The sequence below is a fragment of the Coregonus lavaretus genome, assembly GCF_964263955.1.
Source record: "Coregonus lavaretus genome assembly, chromosome: 39".
In the NCBI taxonomy this organism is placed as follows: Eukaryota; Metazoa; Chordata; class Actinopteri; order Salmoniformes; family Salmonidae; genus Coregonus; species Coregonus lavaretus.
In genome coordinates, this window is record NC_140026.1 from 13,680,014 (window position 1) to 13,697,180 (window position 17,167).

At 43.3% G+C, this 17,167-nt stretch overlaps 1 pseudogene across 1 annotated transcript; it reads right to left on the reverse strand.

Moving 5' to 3' along the window:
- Positions 1 to 3,322: 3,322 nt before the first annotated feature.
- LOC311112952 (telomerase Cajal body protein 1-like) lies at positions 3,323 to 6,633 on the reverse strand (annotated as a pseudogene). The gene is made up of 6 exons: positions 6,629 to 6,633; positions 4,753 to 4,976; positions 4,348 to 4,565; positions 4,004 to 4,107; positions 3,735 to 3,879; positions 3,323 to 3,557 (listed from the first exon to the last, which is right to left on the reverse strand). The product of its transcript is annotated as a telomerase Cajal body protein 1-like (transcript).
- Positions 6,634 to 17,167: the final 10,534 nt, after the last annotated feature.

The window sequence follows — 17,167 nt, forward strand, 5'->3', positions numbered from 1 at the left end:
GTCATCTTTTCCTGTGGTCTCACGGTGTGTGTGTGTGTGTGTGTGTGTGTGTGTGTATAGCAGGATATAGAACTAGCACGTGCCAATTACCTTCACCTCCAGTGTAAGCAAGAGGAAATGTGTATTTCTAACATATCTAAAGCCTTGGTCATGGAAGAAAGAGAGAGAGGAGAAAACCTATAGGTAGATGAAAAATGACATTGAGGAGCTATGAAATGTGCTGTGCAAAAATGACTTGATCATTGAAATATTTATTTTTCAACCATGATTTGTCTTCTTAGTGTGTGATCTACCTCCTCCTGTTGTTTCAGTGCCCTCTCTTTATCCTCCACTGCCCTCTGCAGAAGTACTGCCATCCAGGGGGACTCCCTCTGTGTGGCCCCCACCTCATGCTGCTCGAAGTGGGGGGAGAAAGAGGCTGGCCCTGGGTCCTGGCTGGTGCTTGTGGAGGTAGAGGTGGAAGGATGGAGAAAATACTCTCCCAGATCTGTTAGGACCAGTAACCAACAGCAGTCTCAGTACTCCCATGGAACAAGGTCAGACAACTCTGGTCCTAGAGGGCCACTGTTAGTGCAGGGTGTTGTTCCAGCCCAGCATTAACACACCAAGCCTTTTAACATTACAACCCCTCCAGGACCATATATTCCAACCCTGCCATAGAACCAAACTTGGATATTCTCATTCTGAGGAAAACAACTTTTAAATATGACATCGATGTCACAAGCCCTCAGTGGCAGAAAATCTATTCCCTCCATTTCCCTCCTCCAATGCCCTGAAAACATGTTCCTTAAAGAGAGGAGCAGAGCAATGAGAGAGAAACACCATACAAGTGTAGCTAGACATTTACAATTCTGCCTCCAGATATGCGTCATCCTTTCTCCATGCGGAATTACCCTGTGTCAAACTGAAGTGTATGGGTGTGTGGTGTGTGTGTTCTCTGAGTACTTTCTACCTAGGATTACCTGCTCTAACAGAGGGCGGTCATTTGAATCATTGTTTTTAAATGTCTTTCTCAATGTCAAAATGCCATTTCACTTTACATTGCTACTTGCCTGATATTCACCACTTTACGACAAGTGTTTCTGACTATAGAGTGTGGAGGGGGGGGGGGGAGGGGTCTCAGAAATGGAACCAAAGCCTCTGGGGGGGGGGGCTCTGTACCAAAGCCTCTGTGCAATTGTAAATAACAAACTGACTGCACTCAAGAGCAAACACACTAACAAAAGCATCATGGAATGAAAGTACAAAATGTCCTTCACTGTTTGCACTGTTTTTATGGAGGCTACCTAGAAGTGAAAGACAGAAAGTGAGAGAGCGAGAGAAGAAATAAAGCGAGAGGAAGAAAGTGTGTCGTCTAGGACTGAAGTAGCCTCTTTTACATTGTATTGTTAGTTGAGCGTTGCGTACATAAAGCACGGTTTGAATGTTGCATTGTTGAGTCTCACCCAGGATGTGTGTGTGGAGGAGCCTCTGTGTGGAGAGGGTGGTCCGGTTCAGCATCCTCTGTAGAGGTCCCATGTCAGACATGCTCTTACCACTCTAACAGAGCACAGACCCCTTAGACTGGATAGAAGATTACACCCTTCTTATTCACTACCTTTGGTTCAATAGATGATGAACAAACCCTCCCTATACACTGACTCCTACTGAAATATCCACTGTTTGACACTGACGATCACACCACTGATTCAGCACTAACACTTCTCTTTTTCTCCTCTCTTTCTGCAATAACGCTCGCATACCCTTTGTTTTTCACACTCTTTCTGTCTCGCACTCCACTCTCCCTAGGCTCTTCCCATAGTCTAAGATGGTCGCGTAGCAACGCTCACAACAAAAAAGTGTTGCTCTCCGATTTGGCACTTATACCCGTGGTTTTACAGCGTGTGTGTGCATTTGTATTAGGGTATTAGACTAAGATCCTTTTCAGAAACGTAAAATCTATGGTCTTCTCACTTTGCCAAAAGAGCTTATATAAAATAACTATAAATAGCGAAAGAAAAAAAAACAGAATTTTAACAAGATACATTAATTCAGCATAATACTGGCAGAAGAGAAGGAACTAAATGAGACAGGTTTTTGAGTGAACAAAACCTTATTCAATCCAATTCTTCTTATGCACTCACTAACTGTAAGTCGCTCTGGATAAGAGCGTCTGCTAAATGACAAAATTGTCAAATGTAAATGGACAGACAGACAGCAAATCCACCTGTAAGAGTTAGTTTGCCCTCTAGTGGCCTCTTCCTAAACCTGCAGATGAACTAGACTGCAACCTGCAATGGAAAAGCATTTACATTTACATCATTTAGCAGACGCTCTTATCCAGAGCGACTTACAAATTGTAAGTTACTATATCTATCTACCAAATTAACTTATACCAACATAACTTGTGCTACAACACAAAAGCAGCAAAGTAGGCATTCTCCATATACAAATATTGTTGATAATTTTATCCACACTGCCACAAGAACTCACAGGACTAAAACCTCTACTGAGTGTCATTTTGAATCGCAGGGAAAATAAAATAAAATGATGAACAATGTTTGTGTTGGTGTGTCATCTCTCACTCACATTGCATTCACTATAAAAATACGTTTGCAGTATCCATTTGTTTGTGCTTACAGCAATTATGCCAACTGCATACTGATTTTAATACATTCAGAAACTAATACTCATCATGGCTATACAAAAATATACATTTACTGCCGCACGTATAGCGACACCTTGGCACCAGCTTCGCACATAGAACAATAAAAACAATATTTACAAATCAAAGCTCACTTATGATTTCGAATTGCACTGAAACTAGTGATATTAGGTTCTTCTGGGCAGCACTATAGACTATAGCCTGATCCCAGATGTGTTTGATTGTCATGCTAAACAATGACCATAAGACAACCGACATATCTGGGACCAGGCTATACAGACTAACGCAAGGTAAACAACGGAAAACTCCCATGGAGAAACATATGACTGGAAAGTAGATAGATGTCCATTCAACACAACACAATGTACACTGCTCCTCCAACACACTGGGCCTGGTCTGGCTGTGGTTTTGAGAGGTTTTACAATTACATGTCATTTGAAATGGGGAAGAACTCAGTTAGCATAGTAGCATGTTACCATTAATTCCTAATAACATATTAGCATTCAACATAGTTTGTCCCTTGGCTTCGAGACTGGACTCAACTCAACACATTGGTTTGCATACTCTTAACAGGAAAAAGTACTCCCAATATTGTAGTAAACTTTAATCATATTGGCAGTTTGAAGTTACATTTGGTTCAGTCCAGAGGAGAGGGGTTTGAGTTGGGCTACTCCACCATCAATCAATCACTACCATTGGCGCTGGTTCCTGCCCCCCCTCGCTGGCTGGGCTGAGTGGTCCGACCCACCACAGAGTTAGTGCGTTGTCTTGTCTGACCTCTGGGGTTGGTGATAACATCAAAACATCACCCTCTGAGCCCGAGTCGGAGGAGTCTCCGTCGCTACTGTCCCCCGGGTCGAGGAACTGCCGCTGCCCGCTGGTTGACACCAGCAACGGCATGAACGGGTGGACACTAGGGGGAGAGGGAGGGAGAGAGAGAGCGAACGGGAGGGAGAGGGGGATGAGAGAGAGAGAAAGAAACTGAGTTAAATATCAGAAAGTGGCAAATGTGACTAAAATACACTTCTGCAAAGTCAGAAAACAACCATATAAATCATATGGGAGGCCCATCAACAACCAACTGGTATACCTGATGCCGTTGGTGCAGTCCCTATGAGCCTGGAACTGGAGGTGAGGCTGCAGTAACTCCTCATTGCCATCGGGAGGGGCTGTGAGGGTGTCCCACACTGACACTACCCCCCTCTGTATTGCCACTCAACAGGTACCGGGCAGACCTAGAGACACAGGGTCAGCAATAAGCATCAAATGAAAAGAGTTGAGAAAATAAACCTTCTGCTTTTGCGATGCCCCAGTGTAGCAGATAGTTAGTCTATCAAGAAGGAACAGGTATAGACTTACAGATCCAGGTCAAAGTAGATGCGTTGGTTGGTGGCCACAATCCTCTTCAGAGAGAACAGAACCTTGCCTGGGTCTCTCAGATCCCAGCACAGAATCTCTGGGTCCTACACACTCACATACACAATCATCATTCAAACACCTCAAGACTTACAAGAGCAACAACAACACTGATAGTGAATGTGGGTGTTTGCATGTGTAAGTACTGTCCGTGTTTTAGAGAACCACCACGTTCTCCACTGTAACACTGTGTTCCTCTTCCCCAATCTCTCTCTGTGAGTAGTGTGTCGGTTTCAAAGGACAACTTTTTGAGCCCCATGTCTCTCTTTGAGTTTGTGTTCTCCTACCTTGCGCCCCCCAGTGTACAGGTACTGTCCGTCAGGTGATAATGTGAGGTGTGTGATGCCCCCGTGATGCCTGGGCGGCAGCAGGGCCAGCAGAGAGTCGTCCTGGCAGGAGTAGAGGCCTACGGTGCGGGAGTAGGAGCCACAGGCTTACACAGACTGGCACGGGCTGAATGCCATGCAGGAGATGATGCCACTGTGACCCTGACCCTGATCCTTCACTGGAGAGGGAGGGAACACACTCAGCATCTATAACATCATATTAGGGTTAAGACTAGGGTTAGGGGATAGTTAGTTGAAGTATCTGTTGGAATTTAGTAGCATTTCTATAAACCCTCTGTAAGGGAACTCCCCAAATAAAGTATTGTTTCTGTTTGTGTTGCTACTGGACTCTACTCTCCTCCTCACCTATAGTGGGTCTCTCCTCACAGTCCCGTCCAGGCCTGTCTGTGTAGAACACCCTGACAGTCTTGTCGAAGCCGCAGTAGAGCTGTGACCCGTCTGGGGAGAAGCAGAGGGAGTGGGCTGCAGTCAGCTCATCCAGATGGTTGTAGGGTCTGAAGCTGGCACAAAGGACCCCGTAGAACGCATCCCAGATATGGACCGGGTTATCACGACTGCTGCTGGCTATACTGGAGGAGAGAGGGGTGGTGAGAGACGGAGGAATGATGGAGGGGAAAAGGATGGGAAAAGATGTGAGGGAGATTAGAGAAGGGAGGAAAGGACAGACCCCATTCAGGCCATTTCAGTACTACACTATGCATTTCAGTTTTAATATCATTCATCCCCTCTACTATCTTCTCAGAAACAATAGCAGTTTGTTGTCGCATTGGGGTTTATAATGGACAAAAACGATCCATCAACAGACATACTGTATGGCTATGGCTTATCAACTAACATAGTTGCGGGGGTCCACAGCCGAACTGCGAACCTAACAAACTAATGCTGAAACATAATTGTCTGAACTGAAGCTCAATTAGCCAAGAGGAAATTAACCTGGGTGGTTCAGTGCTGTTATGGCCCTGTGTCTTTCTTCTGGCTGTTGGGAATCACCCCATTATAATGGTACACCACAGCTAGCCTGGACACCGGCCCAGAAAGCAATACAAAGGAGGTACACCAGCGACTATTCTTCACTCTCTACAGGAGGGTACAGCACATGGCTTTTGGCGGGGAGAGGGGAGAGATGGAGAGAGAGAGTGATGGGAGCCAGGGAGGGATGGGATCTAGAGGATGGCTATTTGTTTTGTCTAGGCACACTCATAAACACTGAACTTCTGCCCATGGCTTTTGGCAGAGAGAGGGGGAGAGATGGAGAAAGGGAGATAGAGAAGGGAAAGAGAGAGAGAAGGGAAAGAGAGAGCGAGTGAACATACACCGAGTGTACAAAACATTAGGAACACCTGCTCTTTCCATGACAGACTGACCAGGTGAAAGCTATGATCCCTTATTGAGGTCACTTGTTAAATCCACTTCAATCATTGTAGATGAAGGAGAGGAGACGGGTTAAATATGGATTTGTAAGCCTTGAGACAATTAAGACTGTGTATTAAGATTGTGTGCCATTCAGAGGGCTAATGGGCAAGACAAAATATTTAAGTGCCTTTGAACGGGGTATGGTAGTAGGTGCCAGGCACATTGGTTTGAGTGTGTCAAGAACTGCAATGCTGCTGAGTTTTTCACGCTCAACCGTTTCCCATGTGTATCAAGAATGGTCCACCATCCAAAAGACATCCAGCCAACTTGACACAACTGTGGAAAGCATTGGAGTCAACATGGGCCAGCATCCCTGTGGAACACTTTCGACACCTTGTAGAGTCCATGCCCTGATGAACTGAGGCTGTTCTGAGGGCAAAAGGGGGTGCAACTCAATATTAGGAAGGTGTTCCTAATGTTTTGTACACTCAGTGTATGTGTCTATGGTTCGTTTGACGCCCTAAAGTTTGACGCCCTGAACAAATGTTTTGGAAACGCTAGGGCCACGTCATTCCGCCTGACTCCACTCTGTAACCCTTACCACCAGGCGAACTGGTCCAAAACAACATCGTGCTGTCTGAACACGCACGCAGATGAAGGATAACAGAGTTGACATGGGGTGTCAGCACCGACTAGCATCCTCATCCCCGTTACCCTGGCTCCTCTCAGGGCCCAGCTCTTAAGTGGTTCATCCATCAGATAATCTTCTCATCAGGTTGTTGATTCTCTCATCCTCCACCCTGTGTGACTCCTGTCTCTTTCTCCCGCTTAAACTCCCTTTATTGTTTTCGTATTCCCTCTCTCTCACCCCATGACCCCTTTTCTATTTTTCTCATTCCCTTTCATCTAGAGGAGATGTTGTTTCCCTCGCTCCGTGGGGTGGACCACGACCCACGCTGGGCACTGATCAGAGAAGAACCATCGGAGGCACTGTTGTTAAGGGGGCCTCGTTAGCAGGCCATACCAGCGTTGCCCGTAACAACGGCGTTCTCCACAGTAACGGCTGGGCGCCATTGATCTCAGCTTGCCACAGCACAGACAATGTCATAATAAGTGCTGCGCTTTTGTACAGCTAGAAAAAAAAACACGCAAAGACACGCACGCACACACACACAGAGAGTGAGAGCCAGAAGAAAAGAAAACCAAAGTCTGGAAATCATGAGGCCCTTTAAAAAACATCTGTTCTGTTAGTTCTTCTGTTTGTTCTGTTAAAGGGTAAGGCATCATCCAATGCACCACAGGTCAGGCAGACAGACAGCACTGACCAATCGGGATCCAAGGGAAGAAGGCCCAAACTCCTCAAATAGAGAGAGAAATAATGATGATTTTACAGATTAGCAACCAGGTGCAAAACAACTAAACTACAGCGTTCAAGTACTAGCATTGACTCCATTTTCACTCTCAACAGTCTAATATGGATCTCAGTACAGTGCATACAATGTAGCATGGCTCAGTTAAGAGTGTGCACAAGCAACCAAGGTTGTGGGTTCAATTACCGCAAGGTAGAAGTCTTCACATGTCCTAAATTCTAACTTTGGTCTCAGATCTGGGTCGGGTCTGATATAATTGCCACAGGTCTCAGGTATGTGCAATTAAACTGGATTTACTGACTGGACTCGTACTCTGTTAATTTAATGTGTGTGAGAGGATGAGAACTGTGCAAGCTTGTTATCTGTATCAGCCAATTGCAACTCAATAAAATGTATAGCTTATGTCCAGCTGAAACTGTTTCCGAAAGCTCACCTCACGTGCGCCTGCTGCTGAGGAGAGCGAGTGAATGGAGCCTTGTCTACTGTTGATTGCGAAGATGGAGGCCTTTTTCATTTAAGTAAAATGAAAGTTAGAGGAGAAAGAGTTTATTGAAAAGAAGCCGACAAGAGGAATGTCCTCGGGGACAAGTTTCCATATTGTAGTGGACAAAGATGAGAGAAACGTTGGTGCGGCCAAATGGACTGTATGCAACTCGTTTATGAGGTTTGATGCAATTTTCTAACTTAAATGCATTTATTTTCGTATTTATTATCATTTGTTTTATCATTATTGTATATCATTATTATTATTGTAGGCCTATTTAAGAATCCAAACCAGTTCTTTAAATAAGTAAAAAGTGTTTTATTTCATTTTGTTGAGACATTTTCGTTGGCTAAATTAAGTTCGAAATGTCTTTTAAATGTTGTGCTCCGTTTCTTCTATGTTTTCTTTAGGGGGTAGATCAGCTTAATATTGCAGATAGATTGTAACTTCCATCAATGTAATTGTCTGCATCACTTCCAATCCCCCATGTTTATATATATATACACAAAAAAAATGTATGCACGCATGACTGTAAGTCGCTTTGGATAAAAGCGTCTGCTAAATGGCATATTATTATTATTATACATAAACATATATACATATACACACATACATACACATACGTATCCTTTAATAAAAATATATTCCCCTTTATTACTTTCCAACCCCACCACCCTTTCCCTACTTGGAGTAAACTAGTGAACAACAATGCTTAGGCCTCTACTTCCAGCTTATGCTTACGATCTACATTTTATGGACACAGTCAATTTTACAATAATTATATTTTGTTAGTTTTTTCTCCTGAACTACTTCTACTCTCAACCTCTCTGATCATGATGTCCATCCGGTTTGCTTCTATATGCCATATCTTTCAACCTATATACTTATTACGGACACAGTATGCTTACATTATTAGTTATCTTGTTATTATTTGTTGTTAGTTGTTATTAGTCCCATCCTTCAACTCCATTCAACACCACCCATCTCTCTCTTAACACCATCCATTTGGGATTTCTATTTGCCATATATTTTTCAACTGTACTGTGATGTTTTACAAAAGTTCTGAACCTTTCTATTCTCATTGTTTCTACAGATTGTAAATTGAAAATAAACATTTTTGCTAAAAGTATTATTATATTATTGATCGATTGACTATGACTTTTCAGATAACCCAGTAATGCTATCTGCAAGGATAGCTCCAGGTAAATATTGCAATCCTTTAGCCATTCCTGGACCTGTGTCCAAAAACAAGCTACAAATGGACAGTACCAAAACACATGATCTAATGATTCTGTCTCTTCGCAGCAAAATCTGCAGAGCTGGGAAGATTGTATCCCCCATATAAATAACATTCTATTGGTAGTAAGAATTTTATATAATAATTTAAATTGAAAGATACTACGTTTTGAATACGGTATCGTTTTTAGTGTTTAGTTGAAAGTTAAAAGTAGGCCCGTTGTAAAATAAATATCGTTAGCCTATTGCCGTCATTTGTTGGGTAGGCCTACAGTAGGCACTCAACTTTGCTGGTAGGCCTAATTGCTGCAATATCCGAGCCTGTTCAAAACTTTTGTGAAGGTTTAAACCAGTTATTTAAATACAGTGGCTTGCGAAAGTATTCACCCCCCTTGGCATTTTTCCTATTTTGTTGCCTTACAACCTGGAATTAAAATTGATTTTTGGGGGGTTTGTATCATTTGATTTACACAACATGCCTACCACTTTGAAGATGCAAAATATATTTTTTGGTATAAGAAATAAGACAAAATAAACAGAAAACTTGAGGGTGCATAACTATTCACCCCCCCCCCCAAAGTCAATACTTTGTAGAGCCACCTTTTGCAGCAATTACAGCTGCAAGTCTCTTGCGGTATGTCTCTATAAGCTTGGCACATCTAGCTACTGGGATTTTTGCCCATTCTTCAAGGCAAAACTGCTCCAGCTCCTTCAAGTTGGATGGGTTCCGCTGGCGTATAGCAATCTTTAAGTCATACCACAGATTCTGAATTGGATTGAGGTCTGGGCTTTGACTAGGCTATTCCAAGACATTTAAATGTTTCCCCTTAAACCACTCGAGTGTTGCTTTAGCAGTATGCTTAGGGTCATTGTCCTGCTGGAAGATGAACCTCCGTTCCAGTCTCAAATCTCTGGAAGAATGAAACGGGTTTCCCCTCAAGAATTTCCCTGTATTTAGCGGCATCCATCATTCCTTCAATTCTGACCAGTTTCCCAGTCCCTGCCGATGATGCTGCCACCAGCATGCTTCACTGTGGGGATGGTGTTCTCGGGGTGATGAGAGGTGTTGGGTTTGCGCCAGACATAGCGTTTTCCTTGATGGCCAAAAATATCAATTTTAGTCTCATCTGACCAGAGTACCTTCTTCCATATGTTTGGGGAGTCTCCCACATGCCTTTTGGCAAACAACAAACGTGTATGCTTATTTTTTTCTTTAAGCAATGGTTTTTTTCTGGCCACTCTTCCATAAAGGCCAGCTCTGTGGAGTGCACGGCTTAAAGTGGTCCTATGGACAGATACTCCAATCTCCGCTGTGGAGCTTTGCAGCTCCTTCAGGGTTATCTTTGGTGTCTTTGTTGCCTCTCTGATTAATGCCCTCCTTGCCTGGTCCGTGAGTTTTGGTGGGCGGCCCTCTCTTGGCAGGTTTGTTGTGGTGCCATATTCTTTCCATTTTTTTATAACGCATTTAATGGTGCTCCGTGGGATGTTCAAAGTTTTGGATATTTTTTTATAACCCAACGCTGATCTGTACTTCTCCACAACTTTGTCCCTGACCTGTTTGGAAAGCTCCTTGGTCTTCATGGTGCCGCTTGCTTGGTGATGCCCCTTGCTTAGTGGTGTTGCAGACTCTGGGGCCTTTCAAAACAGGTGTATATATACTGAGATCAGGTGACAGATCATGTGACACTTAGATTGCACACAGGTGGACTTTATTTAACTAATTATGTGACTTCTGAAGGTAATTGGTTGCACCAGATCTTATTTAGGGGCTTCATAGCAAAGGGGGTGAATACATTGTATTCATTGATTTATTCCAAATTTTGTTGTGTTACAGCCTAAATTCAAAATGGCTTCAACATCAAAAAAAGATCCTCACCCCTTAATGACAAAGGGAAAGCATGTTTTTAGAAATGTTTGCAACTTTATTGGAAATAAAACACTGAAAAAAGACATTTACATAAGTATTCACACCTCTGAGTCAATACATGTTCAAATCCCCTTTGGCAGCGATTACAGCTGTGTCTTTTTCTGGGTAAGACTAAGAGCTTTGCACATCTAGATTGTACAATATTTGTACATTACTATTAAAATAATTATTTAAGCTCTGTCAAGTTGGTTGTTGATCATTTAAAGTCAAAACTGTAACTAGGCCACACAGGAACATTCAATGTCATCTTGGTAAGCAACTCCAGTGTATATTTGGCCTCGTGTTTTAGGTTATTGTCCTGCTGAAAGGTCAATTTGTCTCCCAGTGTCTGTTGGAAAGCAGACAACCAGGTTTTCCTCTAGGACAGGGTTCTTCAATTCCGGTCCTGGAGGGCCGAAACACTTCTGTTTTTTATTTCTACCTGGTAGTTAATTGCACTGGTGTCCCAGGTCTGAATTAGCCCCTGATTAGAAGGAGAGGATGAAAAACAGAGGTGTTACGGCCCTCCAGGACCGGAATTGAAGAACCCTGCTCTAGGATTTTGCCTGTGCTTAGCTTTATTCCATTTATTTTTATCCTAGAAAAACTTCCCTAGTCCTTGCCGATGACAAGCATACCCATAACATGATGCAGCCACCACCATGCTTGAAAATATTAAGAGTGGTACTCAGTGATGTGTTGTTTGATTTGCCCCAAACATAACGCTTTGTATTCAGGAAATCGTTTTTTGTTTTTGAAGTTTTACTTTAGTGCCTTATTGCAAACAGGATACATATTTTGTAATATTTTTATTCTATACAGGTTTCCTTTTTCATTTAGGTTAGTATTGTGGAGTAACTACAATGTTGTTGATGCATCCTCAGTTCTCCTATAACAGCCATTAAGCTCTGTAACTGTTTTAAAGTCACAATTGGCCTAAAGGTGAAATCCCTGAGTGATTTCCTTCCTCTCCAGCAACTGAGTTGGGAAGGATGCCTGTATCTTTATAGTGACTGGGTGTATTGATACACCATCCAAAGTGTAATTAATAACTTCACCATGGTCAAAGGGATATTCAATGTGTGCTTTTTTTATTTGTAAACATTTACCAATAAGTGCCCTTGTTTGCAAGGTATTGGAATACCTCAAATGAGTAATTTACCTCCATCTTGGATCAGTACAGCCAAGTCATCCTCACACCCTCCGGCCTATTCTATGGGTCCTCTATATGTATCATGGGGGTCCAGGCTCAGACTCAGCCCCTCTCCACAGCCTGGGCTGCTTAGCCGCTGGAAGGGTCTCTTCTTCCAGATTCTCCCCCAACTCCAGGCTATACACCTGGGGTAGATGTGGGGTTGACTGAGGAGGCTCACTATCGGCCTCTGCCTCCTGCCCAACGCCTGCCACAACCCCACTTTCAGCACTCTCTACTGGATCAGACATCTCTTTATCTCAATAACTCTTTCTTTTTTCCTTCTATCCTTCTGTGCCTCCTCTCAAATCTCTTTCCCATGGCTCCCTGGTGGTCTGCCAGCCTCCTGGTGTGGTTGGTGCTATTGGGGTAGTGCTTCTTCCTGCAGTGTGGATGTCTCAGTCTGGGGAAGGGTGGGGTCATCACAGCACCCACGGGACACTGGAGGGTAGAAAAAATGGAGGGGAGAAATTGAATTAGAACAACACAAAACATAATTGATACACGTCAAATAAAACACATTGTGGTAGCTTAACATGAACAGCATTAGCACCAATGAATCAGCACGCCATCACAAAAATCGACAAAATTACACCTAGCAGTGTTGTTAAAATAATATTCAATGCTGGGCTGATTAAATTATGGCTAGTTTAGCAATTAGTTAGCTAACTTGCCAGATGATACCAACCCAACTATTACGCTTGTTTACAGTGTGCTGCACTGGGGTCAGAAGGCAATCATGGTTACATTAAGACACTGTGGAGTCGGCGCAAGATATGGGTCGACTCCATATTTTACCTTTAGCCTCACTGATACATCGAGAAGATTGAAATACTGTCCTTTTCATCCTCATGCTAGCTAGCAGTAGCCACTGCAGCCATTTTGGAATGGCAGTGTCAGACAATCAGCTCCTTTGTTGTTCAAAGCAACATGCCATTCCATAATGGCTGATGTGGCTACTGCTAGCTAGCATGAGGACGAAAAGGGCAGTTTTCCAGGAAAACTGGTAGTATTTTGAATCTTCTCGATGGTGCAGTGTGGATAAAGGTAACATTTGGAGTACAGTGGCATATCCCATCCCTGCATTGGGGTACGTTTTCCAACCCATATATCACTCCAGCTCCACAGTGTCTTAATGTAACCATGATTGTGTTCTGACCCCAGTGCAGCTCAGTGTAAACAAGCGTAATAGTAGGGTCGGTATCTTCTGGCAAGCTAACTAACTACAAAACATTAGTTAACTACTGATGGACAGCTAGCGAAGCTACCTAGCTAGTTACCAGTTTGGTCTGCCTCACGGTTTCTCTATTAGGTTTACCAGCCTCCTCGGCAAAAGTAGTCACTCTTCTTCACTCAAATTGAGTCTTCGAATGGCTAGAATACTTCTTACAACTTAGCCGTACACTGGATTTATATAGCAGCAGTTACGAAATCAAGTTATACTGCGAATTTGTAAACACGGGAGGCCGCCATGACACATTCACTGCCTTGAGGGGAATTATCGCGACACTTCAGACTATCCATAGCTCTCCCGCTTCCGAAGTTGTTTGTTGTTGTTGTTGTTGTTGTTGTTGTTGTTGTTCGTCCTTCTTCTTCTTCTTCGGTGGGGTTTATCGGCGGTTGGCATCCAACGTTATGGTGCATTACCGCCACCTACTGTACTAGAGTGTGGGCCAGAGACAGGGAGAAACTAAATCCTACCTGCCAGCCCCGTTGCTCTTAAAAAATAATAAAATATTTGAGACTATATCTAATGACGTTCTACTCAATATGCTCTTTAAACTAATTTCCTGTATCCCCTCCTCTCTCATCCTCTCTCTTTCCCTCTGATACTGCCCACACTGGAGCAATACATGCACCACGCTCTCTGTTTCCTGACAATAATCACACTTTCCTGTTGGATGCTTTCCTATCACATTTAAGGTCTTATTCAACTGGCTGTGTCCCACCCTTAATCTTGTAAAAATGGCCTCCTCTCTTACATTTACATTTACATTTTAGTCATTTAGCAGACGCTCTTATCCAGAGCGACTTACAGTTAGTGAGTGCATACATTATTCTTTTATTTTTTTCATACTGGCCCCCCGTGGGAACTACATCCACTTCTCTTGGTAAGTTTCATCCCATCTAGGTGTTTAATTTTATTCGTCCCTGATATGACTTTTTCCTTTCAAACATACTGTACATAGCATATCAAACGTCTGTTGTCGTGCCATAGGCCGGTCTAGTGCCACCTACTCACAGCACATATACAGTGCCTTGGGAAAGTATTCAGACCCCTTGACTTTTTCTACATTTTGTTACGTTACAGCCTTATTCTAGAATGGATTAAATAAATAAAAAATCCTCAGCAATCTACACACAATACCCCATAATGACAAAGTAAAAACAGGTTTTCAGAAATGTTTGCAATAAAAAACAGAAATACCTTATTTACATAAGTATTTTGACCCTTTGCTATGAGACTCGAAATTGAGCTCAGGTGCATCTTGTTTCCATTGATCATCCTTGAGATGTTTCTACAACTTGATTGGAGTCCACCTGTGGTAAATTCAATTGGTTGGACATGATTTGGAAAGGCACACACCTGTCTATATAAGGTCCCACAGTTGACAGTGCATGTCAGAGCAAAAACCAAGCCTTGAGGTCGAAGGAATTGTCCATAGAGCTCCGAGACAGGATTGTGTTGAGGCACAGATCTGGGGAAGGGTATCAAAACATTTCTGCAGCATTGACGGTCCCCAAGAACACAGTGGCCTCAATCATTCTTAAATGGAAGAAGTTTGGAACCACCAAGACTCTTCCTAGAGCTGGCCGCATGGGGGAGAAGGGCCTTGGTCAGGGACGTGACCAAGAACCCGATGGTCACTCTGACAGAGCTCTAGAATTCCTCTGTGGAGATGGGAGAACCTTCCAGAAGGACAACCATCTCTGCAGCACTCCACCAATCAGGCCTTTATGTGGCCAGACAGAAGTCACTCCTCAGTAAAAGGCCCATGACAGCATGCTTGGAGTTTGCCAAAAGGCACCTAAAGACTCTCAGACCATGAGAAACAAGATTCTCTGGTCTGATGCAACCAAGATGGAACTCTTTGGCCTGAATGTCAAGCGTCACGTCTGGAGGAATCCTGGCACCATCCCTACGGTGAAGCATGGTGGTGGTGGCAGCATCATGCTGTGGGGATGTTTTTCAGCGGCAGGGACTGGGAGACAAGTCAGGATCAAGGGAAAGATGAACGGAGCAAAGTACAGAGAGATCCTTGATGAAAACCTGCTACAGAGCGTTCAGGACCTCAGACTGGGGCGAAGGTTCACCTTCCAACAGGACAACGACCCTAAGCACACAGCCAAGACAACACAGGAGTGGCTTCGGGACAAGTCTTTGAGTGGCCCAGCCAGAGCCTGGACTTGAACCCGATCGAACATCTCTAGAGAGACCTGAAAATAGCTGTGCAGCAACGCTCCCCATCCAACCTGACAGAGCTTGAGAAGAATGGGAGAAACTCTGCAGAGAAGAATGGGAGAAACTCCCCAAATACAGGTGTGCCAAGCATGTAGCATCATACCCAAGAAGACTCAAGGCTGTAATCGCTGCCAAAGGTGCTTCAACAAAGTACTGAGTAAAGGGTCTGAATACTTATGTAAATGTGATATTAAAATTTTTAATAAATTAGCAAACATTTCAAAAAAACTGTTTTTGCTTTGTCATTATGGGGTATTGTGTGTAGGAAAAAAACGATTTCATCCATTTTAAAATAAGGCTGTAACGCAACAAAGTGTGGAAAAGATCACTGTACATTACATGCAAGTCTGATACCACCTCTCCCTGTCTCTGTTCTTGTCTGTCTCTGAAGAAAATAAATATATAACTCCAGTAATTTTTTAAAACTAAAAACCTTATTATTAATAAATCTTTCAGCTCCAAGGGCCAGCACATCAAGGGCCAGACCAGTGCAAACTTTTGGGCCAGTCACTGAAAGGAAGAATCAGGTATTGATGAGTGATTAATCTATACAATTCCTTGTTAGTCAGTGGCCTTGTCCCTTCCTGCCATCCTTCCCTCCTCGACTTTCCTCTGTACTTGAAATAAATACCTTACCTTATCTCTATTCCACTGCTCCTGCCATCTCTGCACCATCACTGTATATATCAGTATTTTTGTCTCTGCCTTGCTCATTGAAACTTCAACATCAACATCCCCACTACTAAGTGCCTGTTCATCTACTGCCTCGTTCCCCTCCACCCCCAAATTGGCTGGGACCCAAGTACATCCTGCATGGGTTTGTAGCACCTCATAAAGCAGGTCTTGTCTGCTACGTGAGCTAAAGGACTGGAGACTCATTAACACTGCACATGAATCAGAGCAAATAACTATTCTGTCTTGTTGGACTTCCTCCACCCACTGCAAGGCCAACAGTATGGCCATCAGCTCCACCGTATATACAGCCAGATGATCTGTAATACGTTTCCTGACTTCCACCCCACATTCCTGCACTACAAATGCTGACCCAGTACGTCCTGTCCTTGAATCTTTTGAAGCATCTGTGTAAATGGCCACAAAATCCTGATACACAGTTTCCAGACGTCTCTTAAAGAAATCAGATGGATCAACATCCTCCCTATCTTTCTGTAGTCTCGCCAACACTTCCAGATCAACTACTGGAGGCGCGAGTAGCCATGGTGGATTTACAGGAATAACTACAGTTCTTCTTCTTCTTCTTCTTCTTCTTCTTCTGTATATTGGCGATCATACTATTTAATGTGCATCCCGCCACCTACTGTGCGGGATGGAAACAGGATTCCCAAAAATTGAACAAACTACCAAAAAACTACCAAACTTCCCAAAAATAAATAAAATAAACAACTAAAGCAAATAACTTTTCTGTAAAATAATTAAACCGATCTGATCCCTACCCTACACAGGCTCTAGGGGAACCTGGGAGAGCGGGTATTCCGGCGCCGGTACCCCTTGCAAGACTTCAGATGTAAAATCATTAAGTCCCAAAAACGTTTCTGCCGCAGCCACAGTAACGTCCAGTTTCTTAGACTTCTTTGAGACTTGTGCCATACAGTTTATAACTGTGGCAATGAACGCCACAAAATCCACCTTTTTAACACACAGGGCATCTTTTGACTGGCAGCAAAAATTTACTATAGGCTGTGGTGCGTCCACTACCATATCTTCACTAACATCACTTGTATTCTCAATTATTTTAATA